The sequence below is a fragment of the Myotis yumanensis genome, unplaced genomic scaffold (assembly GCF_028538775.1).
Source record: "Myotis yumanensis isolate MYYU_CA2020_CCGP unplaced genomic scaffold, mMyoYum1.0.hap1 SCAF_5, whole genome shotgun sequence".
NCBI classification, from domain to species: Eukaryota; Metazoa; Chordata; class Mammalia; order Chiroptera; family Vespertilionidae; genus Myotis; species Myotis yumanensis.
Window position 1 is genome coordinate 87,760,546 of NW_027223756.1, and position 23,086 is coordinate 87,783,631.

The following is a 23,086-nucleotide window of genomic DNA, read 5'->3' on the forward strand; positions in this document are numbered from 1 at the left end:
TTGCCAGTTAAAGTCCCCTCTAGCCTTTCTGCCTGACCTAACTTGAGGCTGGAGGCACAGACTCAGAAACACTTGTGAGGTTCACAGGTGATTTTTTCCTCCTGACAGCAAGTATGTGGTGTGTTTTCCAAACTATTTTTCCATCTCCCCAACACCAACTGGGTGGCCTACTAGTACAAGTCAATTCTACCACTAACCAGAGTTAACATCAGACTTTATAGTTTAAGGGCTCAGGCCCATAAACTGCCACATGTCAGATCCCAGGTGCAAATGAGGCTCAGGTCATAGCCAACTACAAATTCGAAGGTTCCCAGGACACTCCCTCATGTTTGCTAATTTGCTAAAACTACTATCAGAACTAACAAAAGTGTTTTACTTATTATTATCATCAGATTATTGTAAAACACAGGAGTCAGGAACAGCCAAATGGAAAGGGTGCTCAAGGCAAAGTGGGGGTGGGCACAGTGGGAGCTTCCATTCACTGTCCATGCATTCACCTCCCAGCACACCAATGTGTTTGCCAATCAGATCTCTCTGAAGCCCAAAGTTTAGGATTCAAATTAGGCTTCCTTATGTAGGCATGACTGATCAAATCACTGACCAGTGGTGAATAACTCAATCAATAGCCTTCTCCTCTCCCCAGAGTTTAGGGCTAGGTTGAAAGTTCTAAGCCTCTAATCAAAGCTTGATCTTCCTGGTGAGCAACCCCCATCCTGAAGCAATTGAGAGGCCTGTGAACAGTCACCTCATTAGAACATAATATGCTCCTATCACCCTTATCATTCTGATAGTCCAAGGGCTTTAGGAGGTCTTTGCTAGGAACCATGGACAAAGATTTAACATTTTTCTCATTGTATCACAGAAGGACACAGCACAGGACACAGGCTCATTAAAATACTGAAACCAAATCCTAGGACTATAGAACACTTCCTCTCTATAGAACACAGAACTCCAGCAACAACACTCCTGTTTATTTTTTTTAAAAAATATATTTTATTGGGGAGGGTGGGGAGGTAGGAGGGGTGGCGGTAAGAGATCAACCAAAGGACTTGTATGCATGCATATAAGCATAACCAATGGACATAAGACACTGGGGGGTAGGGGAGGCCAGGGGATTGTCAAGGGCGGGGAAAAAAAAAAGGAGACATATGTAATACTCTTTGTAATAATTTAAGCAATAAAAAAAATTATAAAAAAAAATAAAATAAAATATATTTTATTGATTTTTTACCGAGAGGAAGGGAGAGGGATAGAGAGTTAGAAACATCAATGAGAGAGAAACATCGATCAGCCGCCTCCTGCACACCTCCTACTGGGGATGTGCCCGCAACCAAGGTACATACCCTTGACCGGAATCGAACCTGGGACCTTTCAGTCCGCAGGCCGACGATCTATCCACTGAGCAAAACAGGTCAGGGCAACAACACTCCTGTTTAACAGCAGTGGAACACACTGGAAGAACTATAGTTTCAGAACTTATTTAAGAAGCCTCTGTAGAACCCTAAAGATGACATGGAGACAAAAGCAAGGACACCTGAGAATATTTGTCTCTGTTACAGCAAACAGTAAACACAACCTAAACCAGCCCTTTTACATAATGATGTTTACTTTGAATTTATATTAGTTCACACAAACACTCCATCCATGCTTTTGTTCCGGCCCTCTGGTCCAGTTTAAGAACCCATTGTGGCCCTTGAGTCAAAAAGTTTGCCCACCCCTGATAAACCCTAGTCATCTATACTAATAAAAGGGTAATATGCTAATTAGACTCGATAGACTAGACGTTTTACAGACATCATTCCAGACGTCCTTCCTGACAAAGCCAGGGCCTGGGCGAAACTGCCCAGGGTTCCGTGTGCCTGCGGCTGGCCCAGGCGAAGCCACCTGGGGCCCTGAGTGCCTGCGGCTGGCCCGGGCGAAGCCGGCCCAGGTCCTGGGTGCCTGTGGCCTGCCAGAGGGAGGAAAGCCCAGGTCCTGGGTGTCTGTGGCTGGCCAGAGGGAGGGAAGCCCGGGTCCTGGTTGCCTGCGGCCAGCCGGAGGAGAGAAGCCTGGGTCTCAGGTGCAGGGGCCAAAGCAGAGGCAGTTAGGGGCAATCAGGCAGGCAGGCGAGTGGTTAGGGGCGATCAGGCAGGCAAGTGAGCAGTTAGGGGTGATCAGGCAGGCAGGCTAGCAGTTAGGGGCATCAGGCATGCAGGCAAGCAGTTAGGGGTGATCAGGCCAGGCAGGCGAGTGGTTAGGGACGATCAGGCAGGCAAGTGAGCAGTTAGGGGCAATCAGGCAGGCAGGCAAGCAGTTAGGGGTGATCAGGCAGGCAGGCAGAGGGGTTAGGGGCGATCAGGCAGGCAGGAGAGCAGTTAGGAGCCAGCAGTCCTGGATTGCGAGAGGGATAACTAACAGTCGGACATCCCCCGAGGGGTCTCAGATTGTGAGAGGGTGCAGGCCCCCCATCCCGTGCATGAATTTTGTGTACCGGGCCTCTAGTATAACTATAAAACCTCACACTAAAGGCCCACTTTCCTCAGTTCCTCTTTCAGTTCCTTTTTGTTATTTAATCTGACAAATAACCTCAGGTCCAGCATTCAACAAAAACTACAAGGCATGCTAAAAATTAAAACACAGTGTGAAAAGACAGAATAGGCAAGAGAACATAATTCAGATGTAGCAGACATGTTGGAATGATCAGACTAGAAATGTAAAACAACCATGATTAATGTGCTAAGCGCTAATGGAACTAGTGGACAACATGGAGAACAGATAGGTAATGTAAGCAGAGATGAAAACCATAAGAAATAAAAAAATGGGAAATGCAAGCAAAAACAAAAAAAGAGAAAATGTTAAAACAACAGAACATAAATGAAGAATTCCTCGGGGGGTGGGGGCAGTAGCAGCTCACTGATACAGGGGAAATGTGTGAGGAAAGAATCAATGTGCATGGGGAAATGTGAATACAACCTTTCAAAACTAAAATGCACAGAAAAGAAAAAAAAAAAGGAAACAAACAGAAACCCAAGAACTTTGGGACAATTACAAAAGGTGCAACATATACATGAAGGAGAATAAAGATTAAAAAAAAACAGTAAATAAGTAAAGCAATGATGATGGAGAGTTTCCCCAAATTAATGACAGACACCAAACTACACACCCAGGAAGCTCAGAGGTCACCAAACAAGATAAAAATAAAAAAATGCACACCTAGAAATATCATATTCAAACTTGAGAAAAATAAAATCAAAGATGAAGAGAACATTGTGAATGAAGCTGGGGAGGAGGAACCATAGTTATAGAGAAGTAAGGATGAGAATGAAATCAGACTTATTTTCAGAAACTATGCAACCAGAAAGAGAGTATGTGAAATAAGTGTTGAAAGAAACACCACCCAAGAATTCTGTGTAGAGCAATTTTATCTTTTATTTTTTTAATCATTTTTATGGTACTACATTTATTGAAAGTGTGAAGATAAAAACAGATTGGTTTTTAAAAGTCAATTTAGTAAATATTCTGTTTGCTATGTTTCTATGACAATATTTGGTATAAACACTACAAAATAAGGCAAACTTCTGGAAAAAGTGTTCAGTCTAATTTCTTTTAATTTGTAGAATCACTGGCAAAGTACATCAGGCGAGTAGAGCAGTTTCCGAGGTCCAGTTTCAGACAGAAGGAGCCTTCTCTATTTTGGTTCCAGAGGTGGTTGGACGTCCCGCAGCTTCATTTCGTCGAGTCCTTTCCAGTATTTAAAATTGTTGTCCAGCCGAAACCGGTTTGGCTCAGTGGATAGAGCGTCGGCCTGCGGACTGAAAGGTCCCGGGTTCGATTCCGGTCAAGGGCATGTACCTGGGTTGCGGGCACATCCCCAGTGGGGGATGTGCAGGAGGCGGCTGATCGATGTTTCTCTCTCATCAATGTTTCTGACTCTCTCTCTCTCTCCCTTCCTCTCTGTAAAAAATCAATAAAATATATTTAAAAAAAAATTGTTGTCCAGATGCTGCAGTAACTCCTGTAGGTCTACAAGGTCGTCTTAAGCATTGTACATGTCTGTGACAAGTAGTCGATGAAAGAGATCTGGGACTTGGGGATGCTGCAGGTGTTTCGGTCAAAAGCTGGCATCACCACAGGTAAGTCCAGCTTCTTTTCTTCTTCGGTCTGAGAAAAATACTCCCCCGAGATGCGTGCAGCCCACTCGATGCACTGCTCCAAGGGCCGGCAGGGGTTGGACACGTCCGCGCACTTGATCATCATCCGCTTGATCAGAGTCCGGTTGTCTGGAGACCGGAGCATCGTGTCTACGTCTCGAGGGTTTGGCTCACTCCCCTCGCTTTCCTCCAGCTCTGCCAAGGGCTGACGACGCTGTTGACAAACTTATTGATGTGCTCGAAGTGCCTGGTCATCTCTGTGGCCAAGACCATGTCGATGATGGCCTGGCGCAGCGTCCGGTAGTCACTCCTCTCCATGTTCTTGAAGCTGTTGCTCTTGTCCTCCCTGGCGGTCAGCTGGAAGGCCAGGGCCGCGTGGTGGCTCTCCAACTCGGCACAGTCGTTGTACAGCACGGCCAGCGCGCTGCCCGCGTTGCACAGGAAGAGGTGGGTCCTCCCCGGGTGGTCCAGGTCGTGGATGGCGGCTGTGATGAGGGCGGCGGCCTCATCCACTGAGTCTAACGCTTGCTTGATCCTCTCTTGGCAGAGGAAGTAGGCAGCGTGGGTGGAGTTGTGGTAGGGGTTGGAGGACTGGTAGTTGGCTTCAATAGCCTGCAGCCACAGCCGCAGCGTCGTCTCCGAGCACTTCAAGAATTCACAGACCCCAAAGCGAGCGAAGATTTTGAGACCAAGAAAAGTCAAAGGCCTTTTCTGAGTGGCAGTCTCCAGTTCAAAGACATTAAAGTCCCAGTTGTCATCGTTTTCCATGGCCTCAGCTATCCGCGGTGGGATATCGTGAAGGGACTCGGAGGTGAGTAAGCTGCCCGAAATTTGATGCAGGTTTTTTGTTGAGAGAGTATACTCATTACCAGATAGTCTTCGGAAACCGTCAGACATCAGGCCCCCAGTGAGGTCCTTGGTGCGGGGATCCTCTTCCTTCGCCCCGAACTGTGGTGAATACAGCGCCGAGGTTCTCAGAATTTCCAGGACGCAGTCTAAGGCTTCCGACACAGGCATGGAACTGTTCTCCTGGGCAGCATTGATGATATTGATCACCTTGGTGATGGGCGCCTCGATGGTCATGGAGTGGATCCGGGCCATGGAGGAGTGTCGCCTCTGGCTGGCCACTTGGGTTGCTCGTGAGGCAACACTCCTGACGTCCAAGGAGCTTTTCCTCTCGTCTTTATGTTTACCTGATGGATTATCTGTGGGAGTGTCAGAATGAACAGATTCCGTGATCTTCTTCTCTGCCTTACTGTTGCCGCTGTTCACTCGGATGATGGACACACAGTGTCTAATTTTTCCTCCCTGTCCAATGACAGGCATTATCTTCACGTTTTGTGGTACATTATCTCCGTTTTTGGAGTGGTAAACGCCTTGCCACTCCTTGCCCATCTTCATGCATGAATTTGTAGTACTGAACAAGTCAGCCGTTTTCTCATTTAGAGGCACTTTTGCTAACTCCTTCCCTAATAATTCACCCGACTCAAAGCCCACTGTTGTTTCAAATGCTGGATTTACACACTGTATGTAGTTGTCCTCACTCGTGATTTTAATGGCGTCGTGGCTTTTCTCTAGTGCCGTGAATACTGAATTACAAGCCCTGAGTTTCAGCTGGGACCGTACCTCTCCCAACTCCAGCTGCAGCAGCTCCGCGTAACAGGCCAGGAGCCTGGGGTTCTCCACTACCTCCTCCTCGGAAGCCGGCACGAATGAGGGACATCACAGACGCTTCTCCATCCCGCCTGCGTCCTACACCAACAATAACTGTTTTCTGAAACGTTTGTTGCTCGAATAGACCTGCACAGCGTCAGGGCGTCCAGCTGCTGGGGGTTTCTGTGGTCGATGATGATGATGTCGTGATTTGCAGCCAGGAAACAGGTCAGGACAGCCTGGACCTCCAGGGCCACCGTGCACTTAAATCCTGCTTTTTCACACGCCTTACGGAATCCTTTACACTGGCTATCGTCTTTGACAAACACTAAAAGTACCTGGAGTTGATCTGCATGAAACCTCATGGGGCCAAACTGCACGTGAGATGTTGGTCTCTTCGTGAGATGCTGGGGGGGGGGGGGGGGGGGGGGCGGGGGTCCGCGGGGAGGGCGCCGCTGGTGGTGGCCAAGGCTTCGGGCTCCGGACGGAGCAGGGCGCCCGGCCGCCCGGCGGGGGCAGCAGCGCCGCGGGGTCCTGCGCGTCCTCGGCCTCCCGGGCGCCCGGGTACACGGTCTGGGTCTCGGAAATGTGGATGCTCGGCGCGCAGCCCATGCTGGCGGGGCGCCGCGGACACGCTGGCGGCGGCCGCTCTCCGGTCAGCAAACGGTCAGCAAACGGCCGCCCGGCGCCTCGCGGCCACCGCCAGCGCCGTGTCATCGCCGCCCGGGCGCGCGGGCGGACGGCAGGAGCGCGGGTCTCCCGTCAGGAAGCGCGGCCGCCGCTTTTATCACGGGGCGGCGGCGCGGAGGGGGCGCTGAGGCGGGGGCCCCGCCGAACATGCCCTCCCCAGGCGCCCGGCCGCCCTCACATCGCCCGCCCGCTCACCGGCCGCGCTTCCGGGAAACTCCGGGGCGGAGATTCGCGCTCTCCCCGCCGGGAGTCCCCCGGCGCCCGACACCTCGCGGCTCCGACCCCCGAAAGAAGCACCCCGGCGGCCTCCGCGCCCGGCCTGAGGCCCCAGGCTGAGGGGAGCCGGTAGGGCGGCCGCCCCCTGAGAGGCAGGGAGCGCGGATCCAGGCGCCCGGCCCGCGCCGCCGAGAACCGCAGACACGGCGCTCCCCCCCCCCACCCCCCCCAGCTGCGGGCTCCGGCTCGGGCTCCGGCTCGGGCTCCGCGGGTTTTCGCAATTTTATCTTTTAGATATGAGGGATAGCCCTAGCTCGTTTGGCTCAGTGGATAGAGTGTTGGCCTGCAGACTGAGGGGTCCCAGGTTCAATTCTGGTCAAGGGCACATGCCGGGGTTGTGGGCTCAATCCCCAGTAGGGAATGTGCAGCAAGCAGCCGATCAATGAGTTTTTCTTATCATTTCTATCTCTCCCTCTCCCTTCCTCTCTGAAACCAAGAAAAAAATATATATACTAGAGGCCTGGTGCACGAATTCGTGCATAGGTGGGGTCCCTCAGGGTGGCTTGCGGGGATTGGGCCCCAGCTCACGCCCCCAGGCTTGCAGCCCTGTCTGGCACCCTGCCTTGGCCTGGTGCCACCCCCTCACCTGCTCCACCATCCTGCCTGCAGGGCGATCAATCAGGGCAGGCCCCTCCGCCCCCCCCCTCAGCGTCCCTGTCCCCCGCCGCCGTTGGTTGCCATCTTCCGGGGCAATTGGGATCCTGCCTTGGAGGGTGCCGCCTGCTCATCTGCTCCACAATCCCATCGTGGTCCCGCTTTGGTTGGGGCCCATTCGGGCCAACAGTGCCTCCACTGCCACCTGCTGTGTCACCTTCGCCTGCCATGTTCCACGCCGCCCCCTGGTGGTCAGCGCATGTCATAACGAGTGGTCGAACTCCTGGTCTCCCAAGTTGAATTCCCGGTGTCCTGGTTGAACTCTCGGTTGAACGACTACCCGAGGGGACAATTTGCACATTAGGCTTTTATTATCTAATATAATAAAAGCCTAATATGCAAATCGACCGAAGACCGGTGGAATGACCGGTTGCTATGATGTGCACTGACCACCAGGGGGAAGATGCTCAATGCAGGAGCTGCCTCCAGCCCGCAGGCCCCAGGCCAGCCAAGGCAGGTGACCAGCTGGGGCCCCCCCATCACCTTGCCAGTTACCCCACAGATCAGCCCTGACTGCTGGCCAGGCCTAGGGACCCTACCCGTGCATGAATTTTGTGCACTGGGCCTCTAGTATAGGATAAAAAAAAGAGGGATAAATGATGACTTTCTGACAAACAAGAATTAGGGAATCTGTCACCTAATAAAGTACACCTGCTTTGTAAGAAATGTTAAATTTGTCAGGAAGAAGGTAATGATAAAGAAAGGTAGTGTGTTAGAGAAGGAATAAATGAAAGTAAAATAATTTGTTTTTGTTATTTAATCTGACAAATAACACTATGTTCAAATTCCTAATAGTAACAATATATTCAGTAATTATAGCTTATAGATAAGTGAAATGAATAACAGCAATGTTACAAGAGACAGGGAGGGAAGGATTGGAAATACTCTTGTACCTCCAGTAGAGAGGTACAGTGTTACTTCACAGAGAACTTAGGTTAGTTGTATGTGTATACTGCAAACTCAAGCCCAATTGAAAAAATGTAAAACAGTATACTAGGAGAGGAGAAAAATTGAATCAGATAAAATGCTCAATAAAAGGCAGAGAAGGGTCCACTACTGCTGGGAATGTAAATTAGTACAGCCACTATGGAAAACAATATGGAGGTTCCTCAAAAAATTAAGAGTAGATTTACCACATGACCTAGAAATTCCTCTTCTGAGTATCTACCTGAAAAATCTGAAAACACTCATAAAGACATAATACCTCTATGTATATTGCAGCACTAGTCACAATAGCAAAGACTTGGAAACAAGCTAAGTGCTCTTCGATGGATGAAGATAGAGAAAATGTGATACATATATACAATGTTCTATTACTCTGCCATAAAAATGATGAAATATTGCCATTGTGACAACATGGGTGAATCTTGAGAGTATTATGCTAAATAAAGTAAGTTGGATGGAAAAGGACAATAACTATATGATTTCACTCATATGTGGGATATAAAAACAACACAAAACAAACTCATAGATACAGACAATAGATGTGTGGTTAGCAAAGGTGGGGAGGAAGAAAGTCAAGGGGGTCAAATACATGGTAATGGAAGGACGGTGACTTTATTTTATTTAAAAAATACATATATTTAAAAAACTATATTTTTATTAATTTCATAGAGGAAGGGAGAGGGAGAGAGAGACAGAAACATCAATGATGAGAGAGAATCATTGATCAGCAGCCTCCTGCACGCCCCACACTGGGGATCAAGCCTGCAACCCAAGCATGTGTCCTGACCGGGATCGAACCGTGACCTTCTGGTTCATAGGTCTATGCTCAACCACTGGCCACACTGGCCAGGTGAGAATGGTGACTTTAAATGGTTAACACACAAAGGTGTATACAGATGTTGTATTAAAAAGTTGTACACCTGAAATTTATATGTTATTAACAAATGTTACCACAATAAATTTTATTTAAAAATATTTACTTCAAATGCAACAAAAAGGCAGAGAAGGCAGAACAAAGATCGAAGTCAAAAAAGAAACAAAGACAAAGACAACAAATAGAAAACAGTAAAAAATACGGTAGATGTTAATTCAATGATAACAGTAATTACTTTAGACATGAATGGTCTAAATACAAGGAAAAGACAAAGTGTGACAGTAGATAATAAAACAACAATTATATATTGCCTATAAGAGTCACTCTTTACTTATAAAGACAGAGACAGATTGAAAGGATGAAAACAGATATACCACACCAACAAGAGAAAGCTGGCATAGGTGTATGAATTTCCGACGAAACCGACTTCAGAGCAGGTAAGATTCACAGAGATAAAAAAAAGGCATTACATAATGATAAAAGGGTTAGTTCTCCAAGAGGACATAGCAATTCTTCATGTGTACATGCAAAACAGACAGGGGCAAAATACACAAGGCAAACACTGAGAGAACTGCAAGGAGGAATAAATACATTCACTATTATAGTTGGAGACTTTAATACCTGCCCTCATCGATAATGAAGATTTCTGGCAGGCAGAAAATCAGGAAGGACACTGTGAAATGAAAGCACCATCAAACAAGTAGACTTATCTGAAATCCATGCAACACTTTATCCAAACACAGCAGAATATACATTCTTTTTAGATTTACATGGAACACTCACCGAGATACACCATATTCTGGGACACAAAACATACCTCAACAAATTTGAAAAAAGAGAAATCATATAAGACTAGAGGTCTGGTGCACAAAATTCGTGCAGGGGGGGGGGGGGGGGCGCGGGATCCCTCAGCCCGGCCTGCACCTTCTCGCAATCCAGGACTGCTGGCTCCTAACTGCTCACCTGCCTGCTTACCTGATCACCCCTAACCACCTCTGCCTTCTGGCCTGATCGCTCCCTAACTGCTCCCCTGATGGCCTGATTGCCCCTAACTGCCCTCCCCTGCCAGCCTGATCGCCCCTAACTGCCCCCCCACCAGCCTGATCACCCCTAACTGCCCTCTCTGCCGACCTGATCGCCCCTAACTGCTCTCCCCTGCCGGCCTGATTGCCCCTAACCGCCTCTACCTCAGCCCCCTCCTCCCCCCCCCCCCCCCCCGTGGCTTTGTCCGGAAGATGTCCAGTCTAATTAGCATATTACCCTTTTATTAGTATAGATATGCTGCAGAGCCCGGCCAGTGTTGCTCAGTGGTTGAGCATCCACCCAGGAACCAATAGATCGCTGGTTCAATTCCCAATCAGGGCACATACCTGGGTTGTAGGCTTGATCCCTGGCAGGGGGTGAGGGGCAGGAGGCAGCCAATCAATGATGTTTCTCTCTCATCAATGTTTCTATCTCTCTATCCCTCTCCCTTCCTCTCTCTCTAAAAATCAATAAAAAACATATTAAAAATCGTAAATGCAGAAATAACAAAATTCTAAAAAAAAGATATGCTGCAGACCACAGCAGCATTTTTCTAGAAATCAGTAACAAGGACAATACTTGGAAAACCTCCAAATACTTTAAGATTAAACAACACACTTCTAAATAGCACAAGTCAATAAGAGAGTAATGGCAACAAGATAGTGGAATAGGAGTTTTCTACCAACATCACCCCATAGCGCACTAATTTTGACAACTAGCCAAGGATTAGTGTACCCTTGTGGAAGTCTGGGGCTCCAGTGGAGAAGTTCCTGCAAATGAGTGGAGCATAAAATCTAAGAATAGACACTATGACAGGGTAAAAAAAATAGTTTTACTTTATATGTATTACCCCTCCAAAAGGTGGCACAGATCACTGCCAAGATCCCCTCGGACTGAGATTCTTCCTATGGGGAAAGTGACAGTGTAGTGATTGAGCCATGGCTTCCTCCGTGGTGTGGGACACTGCCCAAGAGGCTCACCAATTTCCCATCTTACTAAGAATACTGAGGGAATCAGCACAGCTGAGTGGCTGGAAGACAGGGAGAAGGAAAGAGTTAAAAGGAGCCCTTACCAAGAGGCTCAGTTGTAGAGCTTCCGACCATGAACCAGGAGGTTATGGTTCAATTTCTGGTCAGAGCATATGCCAGGGTTGTGGGCTTGAACCCCAGTGCGGGGAGAGGAGGTGTGCAGGAGGCAGCTGATCGATGTTTCTATCTCTCTACCCCTCTCCCTTCCTCTCTCTAGAAATCAATATAAAGTATTTTTTTAAAAAGTTACAAGGACACACAAGAACCAGGATTCAAAAGTCAATAAATGGCTACAGACGCAACTAACTGTTGGCTACCCCACTAGCAGGCTTGCATTTCAGCCCCTTGGGCACACCCCATGTTCTGCACCTCACTGCCTCTTCCAGACAGCAAGTGCAAGTCTCCAATGTCTTATCAGCACACACATTCAACTGGCTCAATTCAGTGGGACTGGGAGAAGACACACCAACTCGAGCATTTCAGGGGACTACCTAAGGAAGAACTAACAGGAGGCTCTCAGCACCCGACTTGGCTTTGAGGACTTCAGATAAGGCATACAACCTTAAACATTCCCTATAAAGAGGGAACAAGTGGTGTGAAGTGAGGATATCCACAGAAAAGATTGGAGAGAGCCTCAGAATCCCTATGGGGTTGACTGGTGAAAGTGTTTCTCTCCCAAAGCCAGGAAAGACTGCACGAGGTGACTGCTTCGGATGTGAACACAGCAATGCAATGCTTCAAAGAGCACACACACACACACACACACACACCACAGAAGAAAAATGACACCACTTTCCAGTACCCCATCCCATAGAAATGGAGATGTACAAATTGCCTGACAAAGAATTAAAATTACTTGTTCTAAGGAAGCTCAGTGAGCTTCATAAGAATACAGATACCCCAAACAATGGAAATTAAGAAAATAAAATAAGAAATTCAACAGGTAGACAGAAATCATAAAGAACCAAACAGAAATTCTGAAGCTGAAGAATACAATAAATAAAATGAAAAATGTAAGAGAATTTAAAGAGCTGACTGGATGAATCAAAAGAAAGAATCTGTGAACTTGAAGACTGGTCATTTGAAATTACTCAGAGGAGAAAAAGAAAAAAATAATGAAAAGCAACGAAGAAAGCTTATTTGATTTCAAGGATACCAGCAAAAGAGAGAATAAATATATTATGGAAATCCTAGAGGAGAATATCTTGAGGACATGCGAGAGGGACATAATATACCCAAAGTATTGAGAGAATTAAATTACTGATCAAGAATGTTTTACTCAACAAAGCTGCCCTTCAGAAATGAAGGAAGAGAAACACTTTTGCAAATAAAACCTGAGGGAGTTCATCACCACTACACCTGCTTTACAAGAAATGCTACAAGGATTTTCAAACTAAAATGAAAAATTGCTAATTAATAACATGAACATATATGAAAGTATAAAACTAACTGGTCAAATAAACTAAATAAGAATTGGTTGCTTAAAAATATAAACCAAAATAGGCAAAACTTTAGCTAGGCTAAGAAAAAGAAAGAAAAGACTCAAATTAATAAAATAAAAACTAAAAAGGAGACTTTATAATGGATAGCACAGAAATACAAAGAATCATAAGACAATATTATGAAAATTATGTTAACAAATGTGATAACCTAGTAGTATTCCATACATTTTTAAAATTAACATACTACCTACTAAGACTGAATTATAAAAATATAAAATCTGAACAGCCCAATAATAAGGAGATTGAATCAGTAATAAAAAACCTCCCAACAAAGAGAAATCCAGGAACAGATGGCTTCCCTGGTTAATTCTACCAAATATTTAAAAAAGAATGAATACTAATCCTTCTCAAACTCTTCCAACAACTTGGAGAGGAGCGAACAAATTCCAAACTCATTTTACAAGGCCACTATTACCCTGATAACCAAAGCTAGGAAAGACACAAGAAAAGAAAATTACAGGCCAATATCCCCGATGAACAAAGATGCAAAAATCCTTAACATGCCTAGGAATTCTTAAAACAGCCAGCTCTGGTCCATTGCATCTAGAACTGAGGCTTGATAGGTTCAACACTGTCACATGGGTTAGCACAGCTCATAGCACCAGCTCCCCAGCACTCAGCAGCCCACAGTGTAGGTCACCTTCAGGCAGTAGAGCAGGTGAGCAAGTCAGAGCAAGAGAAGATAGACCCATGAGGGTGGTCATATTGGGACATGCTGCTCACAGTGCCAATAGTTCTGGGTCACTTGCATAGGAAAAGGCCTATAACTCTCATAATTTGAGGTCTCAGGGTAGGATAGGGTAGGCCTCTTCAGAAGCTCCGAAGTGGCTTGAGAGAGCAAGGAAAGGAGCCTGGCCTGAGATTTTACTGTAGATGGGGGTATTAAAGAAAAAATATTCAATGACATCTGTCAAAGATGGAAAAGCAGGGTTAATTCAGAACCAGTGCAAAAGGTTCAGAACCACTGTAACGGATTTCACAGCAGGTGAGAAATGAGATTGGGCTCGATTTTGAGTACAAGTGGGAATCCACTGCCAGAGAATAGGGTGGGGTTCAGTGGATAGAAAATTACTAAAAAAGGAATTGGGGTGAGGGTGTTCTGGCTAAACCGACCAAACAGGATTCCTACTGCAGAGAGGCCAGGGTGATCAGGCAGAGAGTGATCTGGCTAAACCGACCAAACAGGATTCCTACTGCAGAGAGGCCAGGGTGATGGTGGAAGAGGAGGAAAGTGATCAGATATGGAGGGTGGTCAGATAGGAGGGTGGGGGATTCTGGTTCACCCAACTTAGCAAGGTTCCTGCTAAAACTGGATTTTACAAAGAAGTGCAAAGATAGGCCTAGGAAAAAGTTCAGGAGCCAGACTGAAGTTGTTCAAGCAAAGATTCCTTGTCAGGGGTGGAGCCAACGCAAGAATTCTACACACAGACAGGGGCTTGTGTGGTTGGAACCTGAAGCCAGTGCCAGAGGAGGGAGCCCTGGACTTTCTCATCAGCCTGCCCAGGTGTGGACACAAGGAAAGAGGGAGGAGGAAGGAGGCTTAAGCTGTCAGCAAATACCAGACAATTCAGACTGACTGCTCATTATGAGGACAAACATGGGTAAGAACAATATGCATTTGTGGTGACTTGTTTTTATATAACGGAATACTAACAGGAGCTCAAGAAATGATCAATACTGTGTATTTGGAGGTGGCTAGAGTAACAGCACTGGCGGGACCAGGATTTGTGGACAGTGAGTCTTTCAGCTGACTGTCAAATGAGCAGAACCAGGTGTCCAACTTTGAATGGGTTGCTCAGTGAGTCTTCTTAAGTTAGACTTTTTCTATCTTACCAATTTATTTAAAATAAACAGAGAAAGTTATACAACTATATGCTACTATTTTACTAGTCTTTCTTTAACTATAACTTTTGTACACAGGAACCCCTTCTAAGATTTAGTTCCTTTAAACACTAAGGGTTACAATCACACACACACACACACACACACACACACACACACACACTAAGGTTTACAAAAGTGTAACCGTACAAAATGAAAATTTCAAATACCTTGCTAACTAAAAGGACAAGTTGCATCCCAGTTTATCCTTCCCCTATATCTCACACAGGGGTAGTTTCAGGAATAAGTAGCATTTGGGTGTAGCTTTTTTAAATGTAGGATTTTCAGAGACTTATATAAACTTTGATTACTTTACCTCACATCACTTAAAACAGAAATTCAATTGCTTTAGCTTTTTATATTTCAATGCACATACAAACACGGATATGAAAACGAAAAATTAACCTGAGCGCTTAAATACATTCATCTAATCTTGAAATTCTCTTGCCTAAAAAGGAACAAAAATTCTATTTAGTTCTTATAAGGTGCTCGGGGAAACTAGAGCCAAAGGGCTGCAGTATTCAGTGGATAAAGGATCCAGAGTAAAGAAACACAAGCATTGGGATCAGCTCGAGATGAGCAACCTGCTTCCCACAGGACAGGAGAGCCACTTTCAGAAGGTTCCACATTTTTGACTCTCCCGGTTAAGATATAACCCCTGGAGTGGGCCAGTCCCTGGGGAAGGAGGGGAGGGACACCTGAGCAGCCCCAGGAATGAAGTCTGGAAGCTCCAACACCCTCATCCCACAGTGAGGAAATGCTCAGCTAGATTCAGTTTAAGGTTCGGACCCAAATTAACTCCAAATTCATGAACCCTAATTCAGGACACAGAACTCCAGCCGTTCTCAACGCACATGAATTACACTCCGAGTGCGCCTACACTGTGGATGCAAAACTCCAACCTACGTCTAGAAACAGGCCCAGGGGAACCACAACTAAATCTCAGAAGGGGCTTCACCTCCTCCCCCATGTGCACCTGCACCCCCAGTTTTCAGGGCGGTAGCTTCTCACTGTAAAGGCTCCTTCCCTGGTGGGTGTGAGCAGGTAGGACACCTGCAGGGGAGGCTCTCCAGGAAGAACCAACTGGGCCTTCAAGTACTTCCCCTTGTAGGCTCAAGGGGGCCTTAGATACACTGCCCTCAGGTCTCCACACACCACTGGAGTTGCTCTGCAACACACTTTGATATTTTGAATGACATAAATCCCGTTTTTTGAACAATCCACCAAAATCACATAATCCCAGCATTTATGGGGAAAGGAAGGAAGAGTTAAGTGTCTTTTACTAGTTCAATTAGAAAACCCCTAAAATGTATTCTGTTCAGAAAAAGGTGTCAATTATTTCTATTTAGATGAAGAGTAATTGGTTTGTCAATAATTTCTCACACTTGACCACTTCTGCTCCGCAAGCCTGAACCTGGAATTGTATTTGAAAACACCCCAAAATAAAAAACAGACTTCAGAAACTTACTACAGGGGAAGAAAGAGTCCAAGAAGAATTCTATACAAATGTAAAGCAATACTGAAAAAATTTTCCCGAAATCCACCTCTTTCTTGCCTGATTGGAACTATTTCATGTTGTCTTTCAAGCTCTACTGATGGAATGTATTTTACCCTCATTGGAAAGCAAACACATACCTAAGTCGGTAAGTCTTTTCAGGTGACAGACACAGGGAGGGGCTGTGCTCACGGGACAAGACACCCAGGAAAGTTTCCGAAGAGGACCCTCCACCCACAGGACTTGCTCTGCGCGTCTGTGCCCAGGGGACATCCTGGGGGAGGGGAGCGGGGATTTCATTCAACGACTCCAGGTGGCCATTCTCGGCCTTCCTCTCATGTAAAATACGCACAGAGAAAAAATAAATACATCTTTAAAAAGAGCAATCCATGGCCCTGGGGAAAAACGATAAATAGTTGGTAATGATGCTGTAAACCGGTCAGACCAAGTTGGCCTCCAGGACCGGGAGGAAGGAACCGGAAATTCAGGAACTTATGGGTCGTGGTAGGGGGTAGCGGGGTAGGGGGTAGGGAGTGGGAGGTAGGGGGTGGGGGACCCGGGAGAGACCGGGTCCTGGATTGGAGACCCTGCTTCCCAGGCATCGGGAAAACCGAGGAGAAAGCGGGTCCCCCTGAGGAGAAAGGAGGGACTGGAGACCCTACAGACCTCAGTGCCTCCTCTGCACAAACCCCGCAGCCGAGTCACTGTTCCCCCGGTGACCCTCCCCCTCCCCGTGGTCCCCGCACCATCTGGGGAGACGCGGGGCTGCGGGCGCAGAGCTGCCGAGAGTCTCCGGGCCGCACTCGCCGCGCCTGTGACCGGACCGGACCGGACAGGACACCGGGGTCCCGGCTGCCCGCCCAGCCCCGCGCTGCGAGCCCGGGAGGACCGCGGTCCCAGCCGAACCCGGGAACTCGGGTCCGCAGACTCTGGACTTGACCGCGGAGGCCAGGTCTGGTAACAGCCGGTTCCAAGCAGCCCCTGTCCCTGTCCCGGACCCGGGTCCTACGCTCACCACCTCCCGGCGTGGGGGGTCCCCGGGCGCCATCCCTGAGGCTCCGTGCAGATCCAGGTGGGCGGGGCTGATGCTGGGGCGGAGACACCGGGACCGTTACCGCAGGCGGGACGTGACCCCGAGCGCCACGCGGTTTCAGGAGCGTGCCTGCCGCTGCGTCCTGATTGGACAGCTCGCAAGGACCCGCCCCCCGTTTTCCTGAGTGACGACGGGGAGGAGGTCAGTGGACTGAGCGGGAGTAGCTTTTGCGGGTGGGCGGGACCCGTCCTCTCGAAAGGTGGTTGCGTTATTTTATTTTTTAGGAACGTTTGCTTTTAAATAAAACCTGTTCCTGGCCCTAGCCTAGAGCGTCTGTGCTGTCTTCCTGAACGAGGGACACAGGTGTGTGCAGGGGATTGCCGTTTCCAGACTGAGCGATGCCCATGTCCTGAGCAAGAGGGGCGTCTAGGCGAGACCAAGCCCCTGGGACCAGAGGGTCAGAAGGCCTCCCTGGGTCAGGTGTTGACCGAGGCTGGGAGGCCATCCATCCAACAGTGATCCTTGTTTACAAACCCATTTAAAAATGATCTCACCAGCTACACTAATAAAAGAGAAATATGTAAATTGGTCATCACTCCACCACACCCACCAGCCAATCAGGATGAGCATGCAAATTAACCCAACAAAGATGGCGGGTTAATTTGCATACACAAACGTGGAGCGAAGACTGAAGAAGACTGAAGACTGAAGAGGCTTGCCTTCTCCGCTGCAGCCAGACCAAAGGCCAGGGTCCTGGGTGCCGGAGGAAAACTGGTGCCGGCAGCCAGGGGAAGGAAGCCCTATTGCTCAAATCTTTGTGCAACGGGCCTCTAGTCTATATATATAAAAGCCTAAGCCACTGAAATGACCTGGCAGGTTGTTATGATGTGTACTGACCACCAGGAGGCAGACACTCAATGCAGGAGCTTCTCCCTGGTGGTCAGTGCGCTCCCATAGTGGCAGCGTGAGTGGGTGGCGGCCGTGCCCAGCTGGAGCTCAAGCTCCTCAGGGGCCACCTGCTACTTCATGCCCTACTACATCCCCCAAGGGGTCCTGGATTGCAAGAGGGCGGAGGCCAGGCTGAGGGACCCCAACAGTGCACGAATCCGTGCATTGGGCCTCTAGTATTCAATAAAGATTCTGGCTCCATTTTGATCCTTGTTGTCAGTGCTGAGGCTTCTACCAGTCCCTTCTTCACCTCCATGCCTGTGGTATTTTAGCAAATGAGTCTCATGGCCGCCCAAGGTCTTGATTCTGCTGGGAAGTTGGAACCTCGAAGCCCAGGCCTCGACTAACCATAAATTGTAAGATGTGTTCAATAAAACTCTCAGGTGTACATTTTACAATACAGGGAAATTTATTTAAATGTTTTTTTAAAAAACATTTTTTTTTATTGATTTCAGAGAGGAAGAGAGAGGGAGAGAGAGATAGAAACATCAATGATGAAAGAGAATCATTGATCGCCCTGATAGGGCATGGAATCATGAGCTCCTGGTTCAGAGTTACACCTCAACTACTGAGCATTGCAGGCTGGGAAATTTAAATGGTTTTTGAATGTGTGCCCAGAGATTTTGAAACGTAAAGAGCTATGGCATCCCTAAGGCAATTGAATTCCTATTATCACCAATATAAGAAAAAGCAATAAAGGTTCTGGAAATGTGGGAGGTACCTGGAAACTCAATATATTTAACACATTGATTCAAAACTCTGAATTTATTTATTTATTTGAAAGCTTTATTGAGATAGAATACGCATATTATACAATGCATCCCTTTAATGGGTACAATTTGTTGGATTTTAATATATTCACTGATAAGTGCAATAAGCACCACAATCTTTGAAAACAATTTTTTGTCACTTCAAAACCTGTGTGCTTTAGCTATCATTTCTCTATCTTCCCATCTTCTAACTCTGAGCCACAGTTCTAGGCAACCTCTAAGTTTACTGTCCATAGATTTCCTTTTCTAGATTTACATATGAATATCTTTGCAACTGATTTCAATCACTTAGCATAATTTTTTAAGGAACATTCATGTTGTAATATATATGGATACTTTATTTGTTTTTATGGCCAAATAATGTGAACTTACATGGATAAAACATATTTTGTTTATCTATTTATCCCTAATGGATATTTGGTTTATTTCTACCTTTTGGCTATTATGATATTGCAATAAACTGTCAAGTACAAGATTTGTTTGGATGTTTATTTTCATTTCTCAGAGGCATATACCTAGGAATGAAATGATGGGTGCTATGGTAATTCTAGGTTTAATTTTTGAGAAACTGCCACAGTTTTCTCTTTCGTTTTTTAAAAAAATATTGGAGCATCTTTAATGTGCCAGGTACAGATTCAGGTGCTAGGGATACAGTGATGAAAAAGACAAAGTTGCGGTCCATAAGGATCTTCAACTCCTGCATCCCTGGAATAAAGCTGCCACACTGTTTTCTAATGTAGCTGCACAATTTTATATTCCCATCAGCAGTGGATGAGGGTTCTGACTTTTTCATGTCCTTGACAAAACTTATTTCACTTTTTTATTCTAGCCATCCTAGTGGTTGTGACATGGTATCCCACTAGGGTTTTGATTTAAATGTCCTTGAGGACTAATGGTGTCCAGCATCTTTTCATGTGCTCTTGGCCATTTATATATCTTCCTTGGGAAAATGTCTATTTGCATCCTTTGATGTTTTATAATTTGGTTATTTTTTAAAAATTGAGTTGTAAGAGTTACATATTTTTGATACAAATCCCTATCAGATATATTATTTGCAATTTTTTCTCCCACTCAGTGAATTGTTTTCACCCTCTTGCTTTAAAAATTTTACTTTTAATTATGGTAATATACACATAGTATTAAATTTACATCTTAGACATTTTGTTTTGTTAATTCTCACCTGAGGATGTTTTTTCCATTGCTTTTCAGAGAGTGGAAAGGAGAAAGGCAGGGAGGTGGAGGGGGAGAGAGAGAGAAATATCACTGTGTCTCATATGGATTGTTTGCCACCCGCACGTGTCCTGACTGAGGCCAGCGATTGAACCTGTAACCCAGGTAAGTGCTCTTGACAGGGAATAGAATCCTCAACACTTTGGTGTGTGGGCCTATGCTCTAAACACTGAAAAACACTGGCCAGGGCTAAAATTTACATGTTAGGTGTACAATGCTGTAGTGAGCAGTACACTGACATTGGGAAACTGATGTCAGAACTTTATTCATCTTTGAAAAAATTTTAAAGCCCTGGCCAGTTTGGCTCAGAGGATAGAGCTTCAGCCTGAGGACTGAAGGGTCCTGGGTTCCGTTCTGGTCAAGGGCATGTACCTCGGTTGCAGGCTCAATCCCTGGCCCTGGTCGGGGTGCATGAGGTAGGCAACCAATCCCATGTGTCTCTCTCACATTGATGTTTCTCTCTCTGTCTCTCCCCCTCCCTTCTACTCTCTCTAAAAATCAATGATAAAAATATGCTCAGGTGAAGAATAACCAAAAAAATTTTTCAAAAAAATTTTCAGTTACAGTTGACATACAATATTATATTAGATTCATGTGTACAACATAGGGATAAGATATTTATATAAATTGCAAAGTGCGCATCCCGATAGGTCTAATACCCATCTGACACCATACATAGTTATTATAATATTATTGACTACATTCCTTATGCTGTGTTTTATATCCTGTGACTATATTTGTAACTGGCAATTTGTTCTTAATCCCTTCACCTTTTCCACCAATTCTCGAACCTCCCCCCCCCCCCCCCCGGCCCCAATCTGGCAACCATGAATTTGTTCTCTGTATCTATGAGTTTGTTTGTTCATTTATTTTGTGTTTTAGATTCCACATATAAATGAAATCATATGGTATTTGTCTTTCTCTGACTTATTTCACTTAACATAGCACCCTCTAGGGCCATCAATGTTGCCACGAATGGCAATATTTCATTCTTTTTTATGGCTGAGGTTAATTTCTATCAAGCTTTCTTATGTTACTTACATTTCTATTTGTCTTCCATGGGAGTTTTCACATGTTAAGAATTTGGATCAATTAAAATGTTTCCCATTGTGTTTACATTCAAGGAGTTTTAATCAGTGAGTCATTTTATGCTTTTGATAGGAACTGGAATAATGGAAGCCTTCCCCACATTCTTCACTTTTATATGGTTTTCTAAAGGTTATGATCAATAAAGGCTTTTCTGTATCTCTTACATTCATGGGACTTCTCTCCAGTATGAGTTCTTTTGTATGTTTTGAAGGAACTTTGATCTCTGTAGGCTTTAGCACATTGTTTACATTCAAAGGGTTTCTCTCCAGTGAGATTTCTTTCATGTTTTCAAAGATAACTAAGACAACTGAATGCTTTACTACATTTTAAAAATACATATGCTTTCTCTCCAGGGTTCCTATCATGGGTTTAAAAACTTGTTAATGATTTTCCAAATTACTTACATTCACAGGGTTTTTCTCTAGACTGAGTCCTTTTGTACCTCTCTGAAAGGTACTGTTATGTCTTCAGACTTTCCCATGCTCCTCGTACTCACAAGGTTTCTCTCCAGTTCTTTCACATGTTTTTAAGGGACTGTAGGCTTTAACTTCATTGTTAATATTCATAGGGTTTTCGCCCGTGAGTTTTTTCATGTATTCCAAGACCAATGGAACACCTGAACGTCACCACACATCTTACATTCATAGTGTCTCTGCAGTGTAGTTCCTTTATGCATCTGGAAATCCTCATGAAAACGTAAGGCTTCCCCACACTGTTTATATTCATAGGGTTTCTCTCCAGTATGTGTTCTCTCATGTTTTTGCAGAGAACTGTGCTCTCTGAAGGCTTTATCACATTGTTTGCACCCATAGGGTTTCTCTCCAGTATGTGTTCTCTCATGTTTTTGGAGATAACTGTGATCTCTCAAAGCTTTACCACATTGCTTACATTCACAAGGTTCTCTCCTGTGTGAGTTTTTTTTGTGTATGTGCAAGGAACTATAAAACTTGAAGACTTTATCACATTGTTTGCATTCATAGGGTTTCTCTCCAGTATATGTCCTTTTATGCTTTTGAAGAGAAGTGGGATACATGAATGCGTATAGGGTTTCTCTCCAGTGTGAATTCTTTCATGTATTTGAACATAACTGGAAGAGCTGAAGGCTTTACCACATGTTTTACATTCATAGGGTTTTTCTCCAGTGTGAGTTCTTCCATGCACTTGAACTTGACTGGAAGAACTAAAGGCTTTACCTCATACTTTACATTCATAGGGCTTCTCTCCAGTATGTGTCCTTTTATGTTTTTGAAGAGAACTGGGATGCATGAATGCTTTGCTACAGATTTTACATTCATAGGGTTTCTCTCCGGTATGAATTCTTTTGTGGGTTTTTAAGGAACTGGGATCTCTGTAGGCTTTGCCACATTGTTTACACTGATAAGGTTTCTCTCCAGTATGAATTCTCTCATGTATTTTTAAGGAACTGGGATCTCTATGGGCTTTACCACATTGTTTACACTCATAGGATTTCTCTCCAGTGTGAGTTCTTTCATGTGCTTGAACATGACTAAAGCAATTTAAGGTTTGACCACATATTTTATATACATAGGGCTTCTCTCCTGTATGAATCCTTTAGTGTCTCAGTAAGAAACTGTAAGATGTGTAGGTTTTACCACAGTGTTTATACACATAGGGGTTGTCTCCAGGGACCATTATTCCATGTAATTGAAGTGAGTATGGACAACTAAAGGCTTTCCCACATTCCTTATGTTGATAGGTTTTCTCTACACTGTGATTTATTTCATGCTTTTCAAAATACTGGAGATAAATGAAGGCTTTACCACATTCTTTGAACTTATAAGGCTTCTCTCCATATTTTTGAAATTCATATGCTTTGTGTCTATTGTGATATCTGATGTGCTTGT

General features: G+C 45.4%; 1 pseudogene; it reads right to left on the reverse strand.

Annotated features, from left to right (window-relative positions):
* Nucleotides 1-3,486: 3,486 nt before the first annotated feature.
* LOC139009885 (high affinity cAMP-specific and IBMX-insensitive 3',5'-cyclic phosphodiesterase 8A-like) lies at nucleotides 3,487-6,395 on the reverse strand (annotated as a pseudogene).
* Nucleotides 6,396-23,086: the final 16,691 nt, after the last annotated feature.